The sequence below is a fragment of the Camarhynchus parvulus genome, chromosome 1, assembly GCF_901933205.1.
Source record: "Camarhynchus parvulus chromosome 1, STF_HiC, whole genome shotgun sequence".
In the NCBI taxonomy this organism is placed as follows: domain Eukaryota; kingdom Metazoa; phylum Chordata; class Aves; order Passeriformes; family Thraupidae; genus Camarhynchus; species Camarhynchus parvulus.
In genome coordinates, this window is record NC_044571.1 from 34,367,369 (window position 1) to 34,386,543 (window position 19,175).

Genomic DNA, 19,175 nt, shown 5'->3' on the forward strand with positions numbered 1-19,175 from the left:
CAATTGAATTCCACCCTTTGTGTACAATAGAAGCCGGACCACCGTATGTGTTGCCTTGTCAGACACAATGCAGCTAGCATGAAAGCTTTCTCTCTGACAGGAATCACCATCAATGATTTGTCTTTTAAACCATGCTTAATAAATTATTAAGAAATGAAACCACATGCATTAAAGAAGCTTAGGCTGGGTTCTGAGCTAATATAAATTATTGCAGCTGTAATGACTTCAGTGAGCTGACTCCTTTCTTTTAATCAGCTGAGGAGCCCACTCCTAATGGAGCGTATGCATGTCTTTTACATCTCACATCCACTGACGTGGGATTTCCTGGAGCCAAGAATATGCGCTGCTTGGCAAAGTGTGTTGGGATACAGTTGCTGTCATTTGAGTAGCTTCAGACATTGCACCTTCCTTAGGCAGCGTTAGTGTGGCTTGCAGCTGCCCTTCTGAGTCACATAGAACAAAATTAAACAAAAAAAGAAAGCAAAATGCTCCTTAACTGTGTGTGGGAGCACATGTCCTTCAACCACTGCAAAATTTTTTTGTAGCATTTGGGTCAGATTCCTGAGGGCCTGATCTTTCAGGAGGATGTGGTTAGTGGCTGTACTCCTTATTCCTGTGAATGAATCCTGGCACATCTGGTGGAAAAGATATATGGCCCCATCCAGGGAGCATCCCACTGCACAGCTTTGTCTGTGGAAATTAGTTCCTCCAGCAGTATATGTGTCGTGTATCCATCCTGCCCATTTCTCAGTTAGAGACTGCAAAATTTGGGGTAAGAATAAGCACCTATTACAATAATATTGTTTCTATTGCAATGTGAGCAGAATGTTGGGACTGAAAAGGAACTTTTTTCCCACTGTGTGGTTTTAGCTTTTTCTTTAAAAAAAACCCAAACTAGTTCTTGGTATTATAATTCCTAAAAAAATCCCAAAAATTAGTCAAGATTGCTTTCGAGATCAGAGAAGAGCAGGTCAGACAAGCAGATGAAAAATTTATGTCCACGTAATGAAAACCAGTCTGTTTAATTTAGGCTGATAATATAGGCATCTGCCTGTTGGAGGCATCTGCCTATTTCTGTAGCAGTTCCAAAGAGCCTAGACATTAGGACTGTACATAAAAAAAAAAAAAAAGGCATATTTTAGGTGTTAAATTTAGTTGCTGTGGATTTCACCCTAAAACCTTTAAGTATGTATTTTATCTCATGCAAGGAGGAGCTGTATGTGAGTGACCAGTTTCTTAATTTTTCAGTATAAATTGTCAGTACCTTTTGGAAAAGAAAAACCAAAACAACCCACTTTGTAATAAGAACTATTTCATTTCTTTTCTCTTTTTATTGGTAGGCAAGATATTGGTGTTTTAACCTGTTTTTCACTCTCCCCTTTTTAAATATAGGTAAAATTTCTTCAAGAAGTATATGCTTTTATTGTTATAAATGGAAAAGGGAATTTATATACTATAAATGTAAGACATTATGGTTACCTGTAGGAGAAAAAACATAATCGTATTTACTGAAATGACTGTCAAGCAATGGCAGCTGTCAGACCAGGCATGACAGTAGAGCAGAGATATCACATGGATTTGCCAAAAGCCCATTCATATCAGCATTTAGAATCACAATTTTCTGCAGTATTTAGCTGTTTGTAAACTATTTTAGGCTGAATATCAATTTTAGTTTTGACCTATTACACAGTTACCTTGTTCTCTGTTCTCCGCAAAGGGAGAACTGGCTTGGCATAATATTTAGTTACTTTTCTGAAGAGAGCTATTTTCTGAGTAATTGGTTCTGGTTAATGGGGGAAGGCTCAGACATGAGCTTCCTGAAATTTATATGCGAGTTACAGCTCAAGGTGAGCTAAATGCCACTTGTCCATGAACAATGCACGGACAGCTTGAGTCTGCTGCTGTCACCAGGTTCTGCAGAAAGGTTTGGTGATGGAGGGCTCAAACTGTGTTTCCAGCACATGGATGAGGTGGAGCCTCCTGCAGCACTTTGAGGGTTTCCAAAGTGTTGGGTATGCTTTGTGTGGTAATGAGATTTTCAGCCAGCAAGGGAAAACAGCCGGCATGTTGCTAGGCTGTGGAATGCCAGCCTGGAGAAGAAAAACCTGTGCCTACACACAGCCTCAACCTCTGGGCACACTGTTTCCCTTCTTTGGTGTACTACACAAGCACTGTAGGAAGTGAGTCTTGTATTAGTATCAGTAAAGCTGGACACTTTCTGTTGCAGAAAAACAGTGCCTCATCCTGGATTCACCTCTAACCATGCCAGTAAAATGTGGAGGGAACCAACATTATCATGGGTTTTCTTACCATGCAAGAAGAAGTTTGGATTTTATTCACCAAAAAGTTTATTCAAGGTTCACAGAACAAACTAGTCATTTTTGTTAGCATTACACTGCTGTGAAAAATTGTGGTTGTGTGAGGGTAAAACCTGATGGAAGTTCCGCTACAGTACTCACCTTGTTCTAACAACTTACCCTTCCTCATTTCACTTCCCACAGTGGGTTATTTACCACCAAAAAGGCAGATTATTTATGTTTGGATATGATTAGATTCTGATTTACTCAGCCATGGCCTGATTCTACCTTAAGCAAGATTTTCCTGATTACATCATAAACCACTCAGTGTGATGTAAACATTTCTTTGTCCTGCATGTCAGATATCCTTCATTTCATAGCAAAGGATATATAAGAAAAGATAAGTTTACCCAGGGGAAAGTGAAAACTAAAACTAGATGTGAGATGTTTTTGCATGAATCAGAGCAATTACTTTTCCTTTTTGACTCTCTTCCTCCAAGACATACTCTAGGTTTCTTTTTTTCTATGTAAGAAGTTCTGTTCCTAATTTGAAGAACAATGGCATATGTTTGCATGAGTTTAGTCTAAGTAAGAGGAACAGCTTCTTTAAATCCAGCTGCAAACTGTGTTTAAATATCTATCCTTCATATCAACTGAAAATTGAAAAAGCATGAACTGAAAAGAGATTAAAAATTCACCAGAGACTTCTTCAATGAAAAACTGATAAATACATAAGAACTGTAAAGAACATGAACCAAATGTCCAAAGATATGATACTAATCTGATTTTAAATTTATCTGATAAATTCTGGAAAAACGAGAAGCTCAGTCTTAATACAGTGTTTACATGCTGAGATTTATTTTCTAGATTTTTTTGTAGTAGAATGACAATAATGAAACCTAGAAACACATGAACTCCTATAATAGAATAATTGGCTAAAACGGTAAAATACTGTATATAAACTCAGTTATGTTAGTTTTTAAAACATGTTTGAGGTTATGTATGCACAACAACACTGCTAGAAAGTTATTTTAGAGATTGAGTGTATTTTTCCTTTCACAAGATAATTGTACTGTTTGCAAAGCTGGGAGTCAACAATCTAAATTGAATAATTTTATAAAATGTATCTAATTCTCTTGATTTACAGTGGAATTAGATATAATTAGTGGAATTAGCAGTGAAATTGGCCTTTTAACACTCTATGATGGTGCTTGATCATCTTGTACTTCCAGGATACCATTAATTCTTTTAGTATGTTAGAGAAATTATGAAGGATATACCCACATAAACCCTTGGATCTAATTTGAACCATCAAAAATAAAAAAAAGAATTTAAATTTTCTTCTTTCTAATAATTTTTATAGATCCATGAATCCTGCAGGCCTCTTTTGATGTATTATGCATAATTTGGTACCCCGTTTCCTTCATCAACACATGCATATTCATTTACACCAGTTGGAGTGCTAAAATCTAGGAGAGTGCTTGGAAATGAATGTATGATATGGTTCCAAATCCTTCTTCTCAAATAGAAATTAAATAGATCAAGTTCATCCCCACTGGTTTCTACAGAGCTACATGAAGAATTAATTTATCATCACATACCTAAACGGAGTTATTAGTAGGCACTTAAAAATTTGTTTATCCATTTCAAAGTAAATAAACACTCCAGTCAAAATTCATGTTGAGTATAATTTAACTAAAAGTGATTAGAATTTGCTAGGAGTAAATGCGGTCTCCCACTGTCAAAAATGTTCTCTGATTTACTTTGTGAGCTGAATTTAGGTCAATGATCAAGACTTCCCTTGGAAGATTATGGGCTAAAACAAGTGATGAAATAAAGGGTTATATAAGTAGCTCATTGGACTCATAAAAAGCAACAAATTAGTATACACACTTTTATTTACACAAGTTTGCGCTTAATTGAGATTCAAAGACTTTAACCTTAAAAAGGATGAAGAATGTGCACATGAAGAAAAGACAAGTATAAAATTAATGAGGTCTGCAATTTTTCAAACTTCCATCTTGCTTGTCTACAACACCCCCACTGATCTGGTTGGGTTTTTAAATGGAAGTTTATATAGGGATATCTTGTCTGGAAAGGCTACTGTTTTTTTAACAGCAGTTAACAGATGCTTATTAAAGAGTTTCAAGCAAATCATAATTAGAGTAATTTCTGCCAAATACAGGATTTCTACTTACAATTAGCAATTTAGGGACTGCCTGGGGCAGAGATTATACCATGTCCATGATGCTGATAGCCACCAATGAATGTATGCTCCAGGTACCTGTATAATGCTTGAACACATATGTATTTGGCCTCCCTTCTGTCCTGTGCTCATGCCTTCCCTTTCAGAGTCATATTCTATGGGAAGACAAACTATGGGCTTCACATCCTGTCACACCTCCTGCCTGATCATTGCATGCCCCTTCAGTCTGCTCTGGGGTTAGAGGCACAGTGTGCTGCCTATTCTAAAGACAGATCATGAATTCAGGACAATGTTTATAGGCACCTTTTTCAAAGCAGGTGATTGCATTGTACCTCAACTTCCTTCTTAGCAAAATGGTGCTCGTTAATATTTAATCACCTTACCAAAATACTTTCAGATATACTGATTTATAAGGAAGGTGGGTAAACACACATATTTTGATGCTGTATAAGAACATTTTTAACTACATTAAAGTTGTACATATTTGTGAAATTCAGTGATGTCATTGTGGAAGATGGCATGATATACATAATAATCAACACTTGGGAGGATAGCACTGTACCAAACATGAGCAAGGGACTTGAGCAAGTCTTGTCTGAAGAAAACCATTTTAAACCACCAAACAGTACAGAGTTAGCACAGCATTGAAAAGCTCGTGTTTCCCATTAGTTTTTGAGGCACATTGCTTGTAAGTGGAGTTTGTCAGCTGAGATGGGTAATTGAGCTCTGTCTAGTCATGCATTGAGCATGCAGTATGTTGATGTAAGCTCATAAGTGACTTTCATTTACTAAACTGGCACAGAGCCCTCAGACTGTGGATGCTTCTCTAAAATCCCATCTAAGATAGATGATTTCCTTTCAGATTCACTTAAGCAAAGATGTTTGGCCATGTTTAATTTGCTAAAGTAATTTCCAGATGAGTAGTTTCCTCCAATTGTCCATTAACATTAAGTGAGATTAAGGGAGCTATTAAATACTGATTCTTTTACTCAGGAGATGCCTATGCCTAGACAGTTTTCCTGCTGATATTTATGAGAACTCTTATGATATACTTATACTTCATATGCTAAATATTTTAAATTCCTCCAAAGAGACAAAGCAGGTGGCTTTGTACTCATTACAAGGAAATCTCATTTTGCTGTCCAAATTAGCTGTGGAACCAAAACAACATAAAAGGTATGCCCATCTCCCTGATAAATGTTGACAGAACCCTCTAGCCAAAAATACATCCATTTAAATCCAAAGTATTATAACTAGTTGTATTCATACAGCTTTTATTTACAGTGGGGAATTCTTTGCAATGATCTCTGACAAGCCATCAGACTATGATAAGTGATGGGTGAACTTCGAAAATATAGTTTAGTAAGACAACTAAAACACTGCTTGTTTATGCAGACTTTGCTAAACCTTCTTAGAAGATCTGATAAGATCTGGCATTCTCCTGAGATTTTTTTGTACTTGCAAATTCTGGCTGAGCTGTGCATGGGAAGTATTCAAGAGGTTTCTCAAGTGTAGGTGAGATAGGTTTTGATGGAGGAAATTCAGGCTGCCGCCAAATTTATGATCCTTGTGTTATGTATGAGGTGTCTAGATCTCTTCAATGACCAGTGGAAAACAAATAAACAATGATAATAATTTGTTTGAATACAAAAAGTTAAGAATCTTGATGAAATTATTAAAAATATTTTGCAGATCTAGGCACTTCAAAACACCTCTGCAGACTGTTTTTAGTTAATTACCTTGAAGTATTTACTTGCACCTGCAATTTACTACACTTCTGCAATTGCAACTAAAAATACATTTCCTTTCTTTCCTCTCTCTGCACCTGCCATTACAGTAAACAAGTCTGCTGTGTAACATGGTTGATTTTTCAGATACGTGGTTCTGAGATCTTGAGAGAGGGAACTGCAAGAAGGCAGGGACAAGGTCAAAACAAGCAGGAAAGGGTCTGATAAGAACACCTACATCCTGAGTAAGAGGTGCAGGGGCAGTCCACACAGGCAGCTGGGTGTATGTTCTGATACACCCAGAGGATGCAGCCTGCCATTTGGGGCGTACCCAGAGCAGACCCCATTTTGAGAGCACTATGCAGGGGATAGCAAGCCCAGGGACAGGTTCCTGTTTCTGCCCAAAGTGGTGGCTGATGCCTGGCACATGGCAGAAGGGGTCAGACCTGTGTCTGCTCTTATGCTGTACCGTTTACCCTGGTGTGTGGAAGGGCAGCAGCTCCCTGCTGGGATGGCTGCCTGGTGGCTGCTGCTGCTTGGGAGCAAGGCTGTGCACAGGGGCCCTTTCCAGGTGTGTCCTGACATTCAGGGCCTCTTGGCAGTCCAGAAAATCTTCTTCATGTGGCTTGCCTCGGTGATTGGCTGCTGAGTCTCTCTTTGGAAACTGTAGTGAGAGGCACTGCACCACCTTGCGTGTCCTCTGCCCAGCAGAAGGACTGGGAAAACAGATGCTGGAGGGTCTGTCCTGCTCAGCTCTACTGAAGGACTCCTACATCTGTTTCATTTTGATAGTTGTCAAGAGGTTATGCAGCTTTCCAAGAAGGAAAGTGGAAGATGAGATTTCTGCAGGAAGCATGGGAACTTAGAATTGCTGAGTAGTTGACTCTGAGCTTATTAAACACGGATCATTCTCTGGTGTAAAAAGGGTCGCTCCCAATCTTAAAAGAAATGGGTTTTCTGTGTTGAATTTTTATAAGAATTGCAAACCTTTTTCTGCTTGCTTGTATAACAACTGTAAGTAATTGAATTTGTTTTATTCTAGAATAGATTCCATATTAAAAATACTCAGTTTGAGGTATGAACATGCTGGTGATGTTTCTAATCTACGGCTAGTAAATAACCAATATTTAGATTATTCTGCTAATGTTGGTTATATGAATACATTTGTACTCTTTTATAGATTGTTTTGTTTTGTTTTGTTGGGGTTTTTTGGTTTGGTTTGGTTTGGTTTATGGATTTTGTTTGTTTGGTTGTTTTTTTGTTTGTTTGCTTGTTGCTGTTCTTTTGTTTTGTTTGTTGTTTTTTTAAATATTTCTTACTCATTTGCATGTCAGAACTGGAAGCAAATCTCACTAATTAGGTTTTGACTTTCTGCTATAGCAATTTTTTTTTTCATTTACAGTTGATTCTGGTTAAATGATTAATCAAATATTTAGTTTATCTTATCATAATTACTTGTATGGATTGTAAATATGCAGCTAAAAAAGTAAAAGCAGCTACTCATAAAATCAGAGGTGAAATGATCTTCCCCTCTTATAAAAATTCCAAGATGTTAAGGTTTCCATTCCAAAAATTTTTCAAATGTTTCTATGAAAAATGAATACAAATCACTGCAGAGGAACTACTCTTTGAACAGCCCAAGTGATGTATAAGGAGACTTATAGCTGAGCTCCTGTTCCTGCCTACCAAGAGCAATTCTTTGTGTTGGGTCTACTGCAGTTTGTATAAAGCAGTACCCCTGAAGTTGTCTTTGAACCTGACTCATCTATGTATCTCCTAGACAAAAATTTAAAAGTAGATGTAATTGGGTGTACAGAAGGTTTTGGAAAATTTTGGAGAGCAAAGCACTGGCAGGACTCTATTCTCTTTTCTGCTGGTGTAAATGTAGTGGCTTCAGGTGAATAAACATGTGCATGTATTACATTTATATCATAGTCGTTTTTCTTTAGTTCCAGCTCTCCTAAGGTAAAAATTATATCAGCTAAAATTCAGGTGAATTATTAGAATATATTTCAAAGTTATGAGTCATTAGCTCTCCTGTTCTTCAGAAAAAAATTCTTGTTATTATTATTATTACTACAAAGAAAAAGGAGAAGTTGAAGGCAAAATATTCTGCAAGATGGTTTATTTGTTTATCCGTTTATTTGTTTATCCAGAGAAAAACAAAGAGCATCAGATACTAAAAGAAAACTCATTTTGTAATAGTTATTAAAGATTTTGAAAGAATGAGAGTGGTGTCTAAAAAGGAAGACCATCTTACTTTTCCATTTTATTAGATAAGCAGACCAAAATATGGATGAAAATTCAGCTCTAGGGAATGTGGTAAGAACAATGAAACTCTCAGACCTGTGCTTTCTTATGCTACCTAGTGAAATGGAGAGGAATAGGCACTCTGAGGTCACTGTTCATCTGACCTGTTTCAGACACTGGCAAAGAATGAAGTGCTGCTTCTTTCAGCTGTCTGTAACAGGAGCCCAGACTAACTGAGTTATAGAGATCAGGATTGTCATTATTTAGTCAGGTAAACCTCCACCATTAGAAATGCTGTAGGTAAGTGCTAGTTGCTCAGGTTTAAAAGTGCTCTCTCACACTTTGGAAGTGTTAGAAAATACAGCAAGGTCATAATTCTTCATTTCTAAAATGATGATTTCTGTCTCATGATCCTCTGATCCCTCTGGCATTTGTATTATCTATAAACATGGTCTTTTCATACACAACTTGAATTCATTAAGATAATTTTGGTGAGTTATGTCTGATACTGGTGTGTTAGAAAGAATTTGTGGAAATATTTGATCTTAAAAATCAGATCTTCTGATGTATATTGACTAACTTCTGCTGACTGCTGTAAAACTTTGGAAATTACCATTTCTCTTGGCTCAGAATTCCATTTCTGTTGGCTCAGCCAAGAAATGTGGATCCTGAAGTAGAATGAAAGTTAACTAAGTAATTTCTGTATTGCTGATCATTTTTTAATGGAGAAAATAATGGTTCAAAATTAAACAATCAAACTATTATAGTAATTAAAAAAAAATCCTTTCATTTACCATTCTAAGAGATTGAGTACTTTCCCATGCAAAATTATGATACCCATATTAAGGGAATGAACTTTCAGAGTATCCAAGCTCAATCCTGCAAACACTTAAGCACATCAAACTTGATTGTTCTTGCTGACAGAATTATATAATGATTAGATGAAAGGAATGCAGCAGAGGTCATATGTTTGGAATTCAACACAACATATGTTCTTGTGCCTCATGGCATATTACAATGAAAAGTTATTTACAGATTTGCTGTAAAAGAAACTGTAGTATATATGAATTAGATGCCATTCCTTTAAATAGTCTTTACCCTGCCTCATGGGATTCCCTCTTTTCTATTGTTTGCATTTGTACATTTGTTCAAATTACTCAGTGTGGTTTCTGGAGTTCAGATGTCATACTTTGCTATATCCCTAATATTATGTTGGATAGAGAGCAAGGACACAAAATGAATGTTTTCCTACTATCTAAGATTTAGAAGACACTTAAGTCTTCCAGTGATCCAGTCACTCTACAAACTGTAAGAGCTAATATTGTCAGCTCTGTGCAAATGTCATGATTGTGTGGGAAAAGGGTTGTTTCTGATTCTGCTTCTACTGATCTTAAAGCGTTCATTTCAGTATTGAAGATGGCTAATTCTTCAGAGTTTGAAATATCTTTTAAAAATATTCAGTGTCAAAATATGCTGGTTTTCTATCCCATTGGAAAATTTTTGGAAAGGCAAAAATTTTGTAATGTAGCCAAATGTACTGTTTTCTTTTTCTTTTTTAAATTTTTTTTTAACGTCATTAAAAATCAAAGCATTTCAAATGCAACACTACAAACTTCATAGCAATCTCTTCAAGTTGAAAAACTTTAAATCAATTTACAATCTGATTTCAACAATACTTTTGGGGATGTAATTTATTTTTGGACTATGAGGTCACATGTTATTCAGTTGTCAGTTGAAAGGAAGAGCACAATCATAATTTTACTGGATCAGACCAAGACCCACTGTACTTATCCACATACAACCTAAAGCAAAGGCCTAGGGAGTACTCCAAGAACAAGACTGATATATCATTACAGTTTTCCAAAATATCCTCTCATCCTTTCTTAGTGATTTATGGCTTCCTTAGTGATTTATAGTTCTAGAACTTTCTTAGCCATAGGTAATGTCTTTGTATTTAAAATTATGTAGTAAAGATTTAAAGACCCAAGACCGCATTTTTCAATGTTTCTTATGACCACATCAGGAAATTCAGACAATGATGCCTCAAAACATATTATTTTATTTTTAAAGAACTGGCATTCATTTTCATCTGGGTAAATATTTCTACTCCCATGTGTAGTTATCTACATGTCATCAAAAGTGTCACTGAGGCAGGAGTGAACATGTGAGTCCCCTATATAATAAGATGTCATTGCTTTCAGATGTATATCAAGTAGCAGTTTAATTTGGCTTTTGCTCACAGCTTCTTTTTGTTTTTAATCATCACACAGATAATTTACTCACAAATTGTTACAATTTACTATGTGGTTTTGAGCTTTTTTTGTTTTAATCCTGAGGCACAACAAATACTAAGAAAAAAATTCTCTTGTGCCAAAAATCAAACAAGCAAATGTAGAATTTGATTAAAACCTCTGTAAGTGTCAGGTAAAATGTAAGGGCCTTTCAGATTTTTGTTACATACTGGTCTCTTTTGTCAGGTGGTATAAATCAGTCAGCTTCAATTTATGTTAATAGAACTAGTCTGACTTGTACCAGTTGAGGAACTGGCTCTTTCAGCTTCAGCATACGTATGTTAAGTATCAATGTTGAGTCAATCAAAAAATTTTCTATGACAAATGATGAAGGTATGATAGAAACTAGATGGCAGGGAGTTGTGTTATATGTTGTCTTTTAAAATTCAAGGTCAAAGGTGTATATCCTGTTCCAATCACAGCAACCGAGTCTTGAACATCCAGACATTTCCTTTAGAATAGGGGATAAGAAAATACCAAAAAAAATTAAATTAAAATAATCTGAAATTGTCTGATCATCCCTGTTTGATTGCTTCCCTGAGCTGTCACAAAGAACTGATAGAACTTTTTCACTGAATTTTAGTGAAAAAGTTGTCACATAAAAATGTCATTGCAATATGACATCCTGTCATCACTCCAAGTGAAGAGACCAAATGGATCACAGAAGCTAAACTGCTCCTCTTTGGAATGTGTACTTCCAGGCCAGAGTTAAAAACTTTGGTTACATGAATGAAGACAGTCTGAAAGATGTTAATTTAACAACTATTTAACTGTTTTGCATAAGATTAATTCCACTTGACTGTGGTCTTCTAGCACTCAGGGTGTTGTCCTGTGCTTTCAGTGGTGCGAACAGAGTCCCCTTTCCAGACATTTATCACATTTGCCTGGGGAGTTATCAGGTTTTATGATGGGTTGAATCTCCCTCCAGTGGATTTTGTTTTTCTCCTTGAGTACAGGAGTCTAGATGAATGCCCCAGCCTGCTCACAGAGATTTTGTAGAGTGGAGGATTAAAACCTGGACACAGAGAGCAGAAGATGGGGTTTCTCAGCAGGACTACTCATGCTAATTGGCAGAACACATCTTTCCACGTGGATGCTGTAATCACACACCCATCTTGGGTAAGAACAGTTGCTGCCAACATTTTGGAGACCAGCCACAGCCCACAAGCAACAGGCAGTAGGCAAAGGGCACTCTCTGAGTTTTACAATTACTGTATACAGCCAATACAAGGTCAGCATTAGGGCTCAGGTTCAGTTCCCAAGAATGTGGAGACCACATTCAGTGTTAAACTTTGAAAAAATAGACCCTTGGGGAAAAACAACACAACCTCTAGTACTGGTTGTCCCATAGTTCTGCCTGGATGGGATGTGAAACTAGGTGTCCTCTCTGAGCCCCAGCTGGTTCTGGTGCCATTACTTATTGCAACAAAAGGAACTGGCATATTTCTATTTCACTGGCATAAAAAAAATAGTAATTCTTTCTTTACAGATATCTGTAGTTGGAAATAAAAAGTTATAATGATTGCACCACAGGAAGAAGGAGAACAGCTCATTAACAGCAGTTGTTATGAGGAGCATGTGAAAATTTTTTAATGCTGTTTTCTTCTCATGGGCAAAAGGATCTACTAGCACCTCCCACGACCTTCCCCTGTCTCCGTTAGCAACATTCCAAATGGATTTAATGTTTATATGGATGGTAATAGTTTATTGCTAGATTTTAAATATGTTACATAAAACATGTGTTCTGATTTTCAGTTGATCATGCTGTACCAGAGGGGAGGAAATGCAATTAAAATAAAAACGACACACTAACTGGTATTTCTGAAGGCAGTTTTTAGAATTTAAATTGTGACCTCAGCGTAGACCATAAATATAAAATTCATATGTGCTCTGCTTCCTGCATATAATTACCTATCACAAGGTTCATAGTTTAAATGAAATTTTTTATGAAGCAAGAAATAGTATAATAGTGTTTTCTGGCTTAGTGCCCTACAGGATGCATCAAGCAAAGATATTTTTTCTAATTTTAAAGAGAAATAAAAACATGTGGAACACATGCACTTTTGATGCTGTAATCCTATCAGAATATGTTTGTTTTTATTAAATTTTCCTCATTGAATGCTTCCTTTTCTCAGTGCATTCAGGGGTTGACACCATGTTCCACATGAGTTTAATAGTTATGTGAGCAATCTGAACAATCTTTCAGATCTTTTTCTTTCCCTCTGTTTATAAATACTTGAAGCCTGCAGTTTGCCTATCGGAAATGCTTCTCTCATCTTGGCACAAAGCCTGAAAAAACAGGATTTGGGTAGGTGAACTGTATGAGGATTAATCCTGCTGGACTATAGGTGAGCAACCTAATTGTGCCCAATGCAATTTTTCTCTCATTTAATTGTCCCGTCCCATTTTTGCAGCAGATTAAACCCCTTGTATGTGAACAGAGATGGATTCATCTCTCCATCACAAGAGTCACCATTTTTCTGACTGTTTGTCTCTGCATGTCAGTGGCTCTTGATCTTTTAGAACCATCTTTAGGGACAGTCTACTGCTTTGGTCCCTAGTGCAGAATCAAAGATGTCCATGTACCACCTAATGTCACCCTTGGGATTTAAAAGCCACGGCTGAACCCCACATTTATCTTCCTTTTTCTTTTGGCAAATGGGTTAAGCTGATCAGCCTAGTTCATTGTCCACATGCAGTACATCAATCACTTCTGTCTTGAAGAACTCCTCTATATTTTTACACTCTGAGACCTAGCACAAGGCATCAAATCATCAATGACCACGTGACATAAATGTCCCTGTTGATTTTGGTCACTAAGGAAGCTTATTTTTTAAAATATTATTTGCTCTTGCTATATTGGTCCTCACTTTCAGTCTTCTAAAACTTTTCCCACTTAAGCACAAGGAGGTGTTTTGGTGGCTCCTACAGTCTTAATTCCAATTGTAGAGCATTCAATAACATTTACAAATCATATGGGGTACTTTGTCTCAAAAGGTTTTTGCATTCTGTTCCAGCTTGCTGTTTAAATTTGTTCTCACTATGTGTAGAAACGTGTCAGGAAAAATGATAGAAAAATAGTTTCTCTTCATCTTTGTCATGAAGTTAGTTTTTAAAAATCTTCAAATGTATATGAAGCTGTTTTTATAAGAGTACTGATTTTAATAGATGCATATGACTACATTAAAGGTATTAGAGAATCAGCAAAATAAGAGTGTGTGATAAGGAATAAAATCCTAGATACTAGGATATATTAGATACTACTTATGCCCTCAGAATTGTTATGAAGTCTGCAAATATATTTTGCTTAAAAATTCCTTGAATTGCAGTAGCACCTTGCTCACTGTAATCTTATTCACATGCATTCTAAATCTGTGGTAATCTGTTTTGTGGTGCATGCTCAAGGATGTCTGTGGCTATTATGTGCCCATGGACACAAAAGAAAATGTGGCAAGTAGAAAGAAATGTATAAAACTTGTGTAGAGATGGCAGCCTACAAAGATGGCAGTGACAGATATTCTTGTTGCAGTAATCTGATCATGGCAGAATGACAACAGTAAAAGAACAGGAAGAAAAATGTTTAGAAAGCACAGAAATGCTAGCGGTTCTCCTATCAGTGGAACAAATAAAGTTTAAGATAATTTTCAGAGCTCAGTTCTGTTGCCTAAATATATTTGTCTAATGCCATGGAAAGCCATTGCTATTACAGCCTATGAACCTCTAGTCAATAAAGTAAAAGTTGTGTGAAGATGCTCTCAGCTCAGCCTAGAGTAGGCACCAGTGGAGGTCATCTGTGTAGCTCTCCAAACTGTGGGGGGAAATTCACTAGATCTTCACTGATGAGAGTTTGGGAATATTCCTTGTAACTACAGCTGGACACAAATTTCTTGTACTCTTCAGTCTGCAGTTGTTTGGGTTTTTGGTGTGTTTTTTGTTTTTTGTTTTTTAAGAGTTATTTCCTTGTGTTTATATTGTCTAATACCTGATAAGATACAGTCCCCTCATCAAATTACAATTCTTCTTCCATGATTTTAGTATTGTAATGTCTTTCTCCTCCGTGCATTCAGTTTTCTGTTTCATCCTCTATTTTTTCTCTGAGCAGGGTATCTCTGTTACCTGAACATTTATTTTAAGAATATGTATAGATACCTTTTGTCTTTGAAATATTACTCCCCATCAAGGACATTGAAATTGGGCAATAGATTTAAGAGTTACTGGTAGAGTAGGTGGGAAGGGCAAACAGAGAAAAAGTGTGATGACATAAAATCACAAAATACATTATCTTTTTTTTTCCAGATCAATAACTCCTTTGCTGCTGATATTTATACACAAAACCAATTTTTTAAGTGAAGCCATTAGTTCCTTTTTCTATGCAGATTTTTGCAGCAATTTTATGTATGTAGAGAGAGGATCTTTTTTCATGAGTAGTATTTTGTTATTACACTGTCCTACATTTTGCAATTCTGGAAGGAAATCAGTTTCCTTTTTTATTTTTTTTGATGGTTTTACCTTTAAGATTGTGTAGTTGCTGATAATAGCTGCACAACATTTTTAGTTGTTTGATTCTTCTAGTCTGTCCTTGTAAGAATTAGCACCTCTATGGTCATCTCTGTATATTTTGTAGACTTCCTTAAATTTCTTTCAGTTTGTCACTAATGTGGACAGAGTATTACCATCATTCAACTGAAATGCATATTGCATAAGTGTGCTACCATCATGTAGTCATGTGTCCCCTTGTAGATCTGATGTCTTTTAGTAACAGCAGTGAGACAATGTTTGCTTCTCATTTTCCAGGAGCAGATGCAGGCACCATCTTGTTCTTGTATGACAACATAATGCATAACAGAGATTGCCAGTCAAAGTTAGAGCATTATGAATAGATAACTACCCCAAATCAGAGCACCTTCTGGCCATGTACAACAGCATCAGACCATATATTTCTTACTTTTTGTGTTTTATTGGTAGCTTTTATCATCTCTGAATGGAAGAATTGTGTTTATATCCTTCAACGCTGAGTGAAATCATGTTGTTTACTACTTATTGAAGAAGTAAATCTTTCTCTTACCTTTGCTCCTCTGCCTGATGTATTGTTTAGAGAAATAAAGCTGCTATTTTCACTGAAACTGACTTGCCTGAGACTCACCTTATTCCATTGTATATTAGATATGTGTCTTATCCTTTTAAAATGCGAGAACTAAAATAAGGTTCTGCTTCTGTTATTCTTCCGCTTTAGGAGCCATTTAAAGTTTTATTTGGGTTAAGCACATTTTAATCAGTCCACAGAAGACAGGCCCAGGTACTCATCATGTCAGGCGATTGTCGTTAGTTTTTAGTTCAGCCCTTCAGACACCCCTGTAAACCACTTCAGCACGAATCAAGTTCAGCTACAGCATTGTACTTTTGCTGTCTGGTTTGCATTTCTGTCCTGGATCTTTGCGTTATTTTCAAGTGTTTGAGTAATGCAAAGTTGCTTACATTTGGGTAAATTCTATCTGGAGGGGACATTATTAAAGACAAACATTATTCGTTCAGTGCATGTAATAATGTCTGGAAGTCTCCATGTGTTGTGGAGTGATCCCAGGCTTTCCAGCCTTGGAGGTATCAGTTGAAAAACTCCTTATCTCCCCCAGGGAGGAAACCTGGGATCCATTTATGTGTTCTTTGTAGTTGATAAAAAGATTACAAATGGCCAGTTAATATTTCAAGATTATTCTAACTTACTGATTAGCATGGTAAATTTCAAAACATTAAAACAAATGAAGACATGCTTTTTAAATATATTTCCTTTAATACTCAAAGCTTCTAGGGCAGTTAGTTATAAAAGGCCAAAGGGCAACCAATTGGTTCCAGTCTGGAAATTTAGACGAGGGAAGTTCTTTAGGGCTCCTGCTTTGGATCAGGACCAATTTGAAAGAGCAACAAGCTTGTTTTTTGTTTTCTTACTCTCCTTCCTCCCTCGCCCCTCCTATCCCACCCAGAAATGGATTAATTTCTTGCTTGAAGAAGTGACAATAATAATGCAGGAGGTCCTCACTTCCTACCATGTGGAAATTTGCATCCATAATATTTTGATTTGTCTCTCCCTATTTCTCAGAAAATATATAATAGCAAGGTGTTGTACTGAGATTCAGAACCATTAAGACTTCATTAAAATATACTAAAGCATCCTAAAGCACATTTACTAGTATGTGATGTAATTTAGTCATAAATAATGAAGAACTAAATGACAGCTGTCAAAAATATTACTTATTATGTTCATTTTATTTTTTTAATTGTAGGTCTAAACCTTCCAATACCTAGATAGGGACATCTGTGTAATTCTATAATGTACATATGAAATAAATAGTCCTTGTTAACCCTGATAGTGAATAATGTGGAGGTTCTTCCAGTGCTGAACATTCATATCCCAAGTCCATATATGAATAGCTTTCATTCACACAAGGAATCAAAATTTCTCATAAAGCCTGTCGTATTTTTTTGTTTGAGATTTTAAAAATTTTGCTAAGCAATTTAGTGTCTGTTTAATTCATTAAAATGAGCACTTTAGATGTGGAATGGGACCAAGAAGAAAGACCCTGACCATCCTATTTAGATGTTCATTCAATAAAGAATTAGCCTATACTCTCTGCAACAATTGCTGACCCTTTCACCTCCTTTATTCTGTTGCCTCTCCAGTCTTCCAGGACAATATTCTGGCTGACAGGGAATAACACATCATGTGGCTGAAGCTCCTATTTAATCTCTATCTGTTGACCCTATTGGCAAGTAATATGATTCATCTCCGCCTTAAATCTAAATTATTTCTAATTAATTGCTCCATTTATGTCTTCTCTTCATCTAGCCAGCTCACTGGTGAGGGTCTATTTGAACGTATTGATCACCTTTTCTCCATTGTAGGATGGAGGGCATGCCGCAGGCACTAACTTACTTAACCCCCAGCAACAAGAGCACTTAACACTGCAAGGAGCAGGTTCTTCCTTTCCTCTCTTCTGCCCCTCCAAACTCAAACTGAAATGCAGGAATGAAGCTTCTTTTTCCTGATTCTCTACCTTTCTCCTGCATGACTTTCAAAGGAGTTTATTATTATTATTACGGTGCCTGTTGTCAGAGCCCCTTCTTCTGTCTCTTGAAGTGCCTCCCACGGTCATTGCTGACTCCAGGGCCCTTTCCTGTCAGTTTTTACATTAATGACATTCCCAGTGTACCTGAAATCTGAAATATTTATGTTTGCAGATGACAATGTTCCTCTGTTTGCTGCTAATGTCCTCTTCTCTCCTTTGAAAAGACATATGTGATCAAGTAGCTTAATAATATGCAGTACCTCTTTCCTCTCTACCCCTCTCTCTTGACAGAAATGTGTCTCTTCTCTTTTCCTGCTCACAAATTACTTACCCTTTCATGCTGCACAAACTTTACAGTTCTAGAAAAGTAGCTTCTCTTCTTTTTTAATAAGATGCAAATTTTTTGCATCTACAGAGGGGATCTCTTCAGATCAGGGCCAAGCACTGTTGGCTCAGCAGTGCAGGAGGAGACCTGTGCTGCTTTGGCTTTGTGGCAGGTTTGGATTTTCTGAATGGTCATGCACATAAGCACACATGCAAACATATGCAAATCTGTAAGTGTACCTATGTATATGCACAGATGTCTTCCTCCCTCCCCCTAGACTGCAGTGGAGCATGCAGACCTTTCCAAGGGTATTGCATTCATTTGGGGAGGTGGTGGGGAAGGGAAAGAGAAAGCTTCTTGTCAAATATTATGACTACTTCAAAGGAATGGAGTCCTAATCTATTTAAAATACGAAGTACATTTGGATAAGGCATGTAAATTAATGTTAACTTAGGGAATACTATGAGTAGACAGCTAAAAGGGGTGGAGATTGTTGAGGAAAATTAATTAGATGGGGAAAAAGAAATCAGGAATTTCTAGTTAGAAAGAAAGAAGGGAACTTTCAGCACTAGGACATGAATTTTTTCCTGTGAAAATAAAAATGTGACCAGCCAAATTGATGGACAAAACTGTATGGATTAAAAATGAGAAGGAGTGAAGGATAGCTTAGGGAAATGAAAGCTGATCTCTTAAGCTGCTAGTTCAAAGGAACCCAGCCAGCAAGGACAAGACACCCCGCCCAGCAGTCACTGGAGTATTGAACAGAGATCTGAATGGAAGTTAGCACAGTTTACTGTTTCCAAGATTCATTTGATGTCTGCTTCTGAGTAGGCGCAAGGGGACATACACAATAGTCATAAGGTAAATTGAATGGAAAGGATAATCCCAAGAAATATCTGTGATGCTGAGAGCAGGCTCCTTTTGCTGGTGTGACAATGAAATTGTTCTGAAGACCTACCATGAAATGAACAGGAATGGGAGGCCTCACAGCACCCTCTATTCTGCTATTTTCTAACTC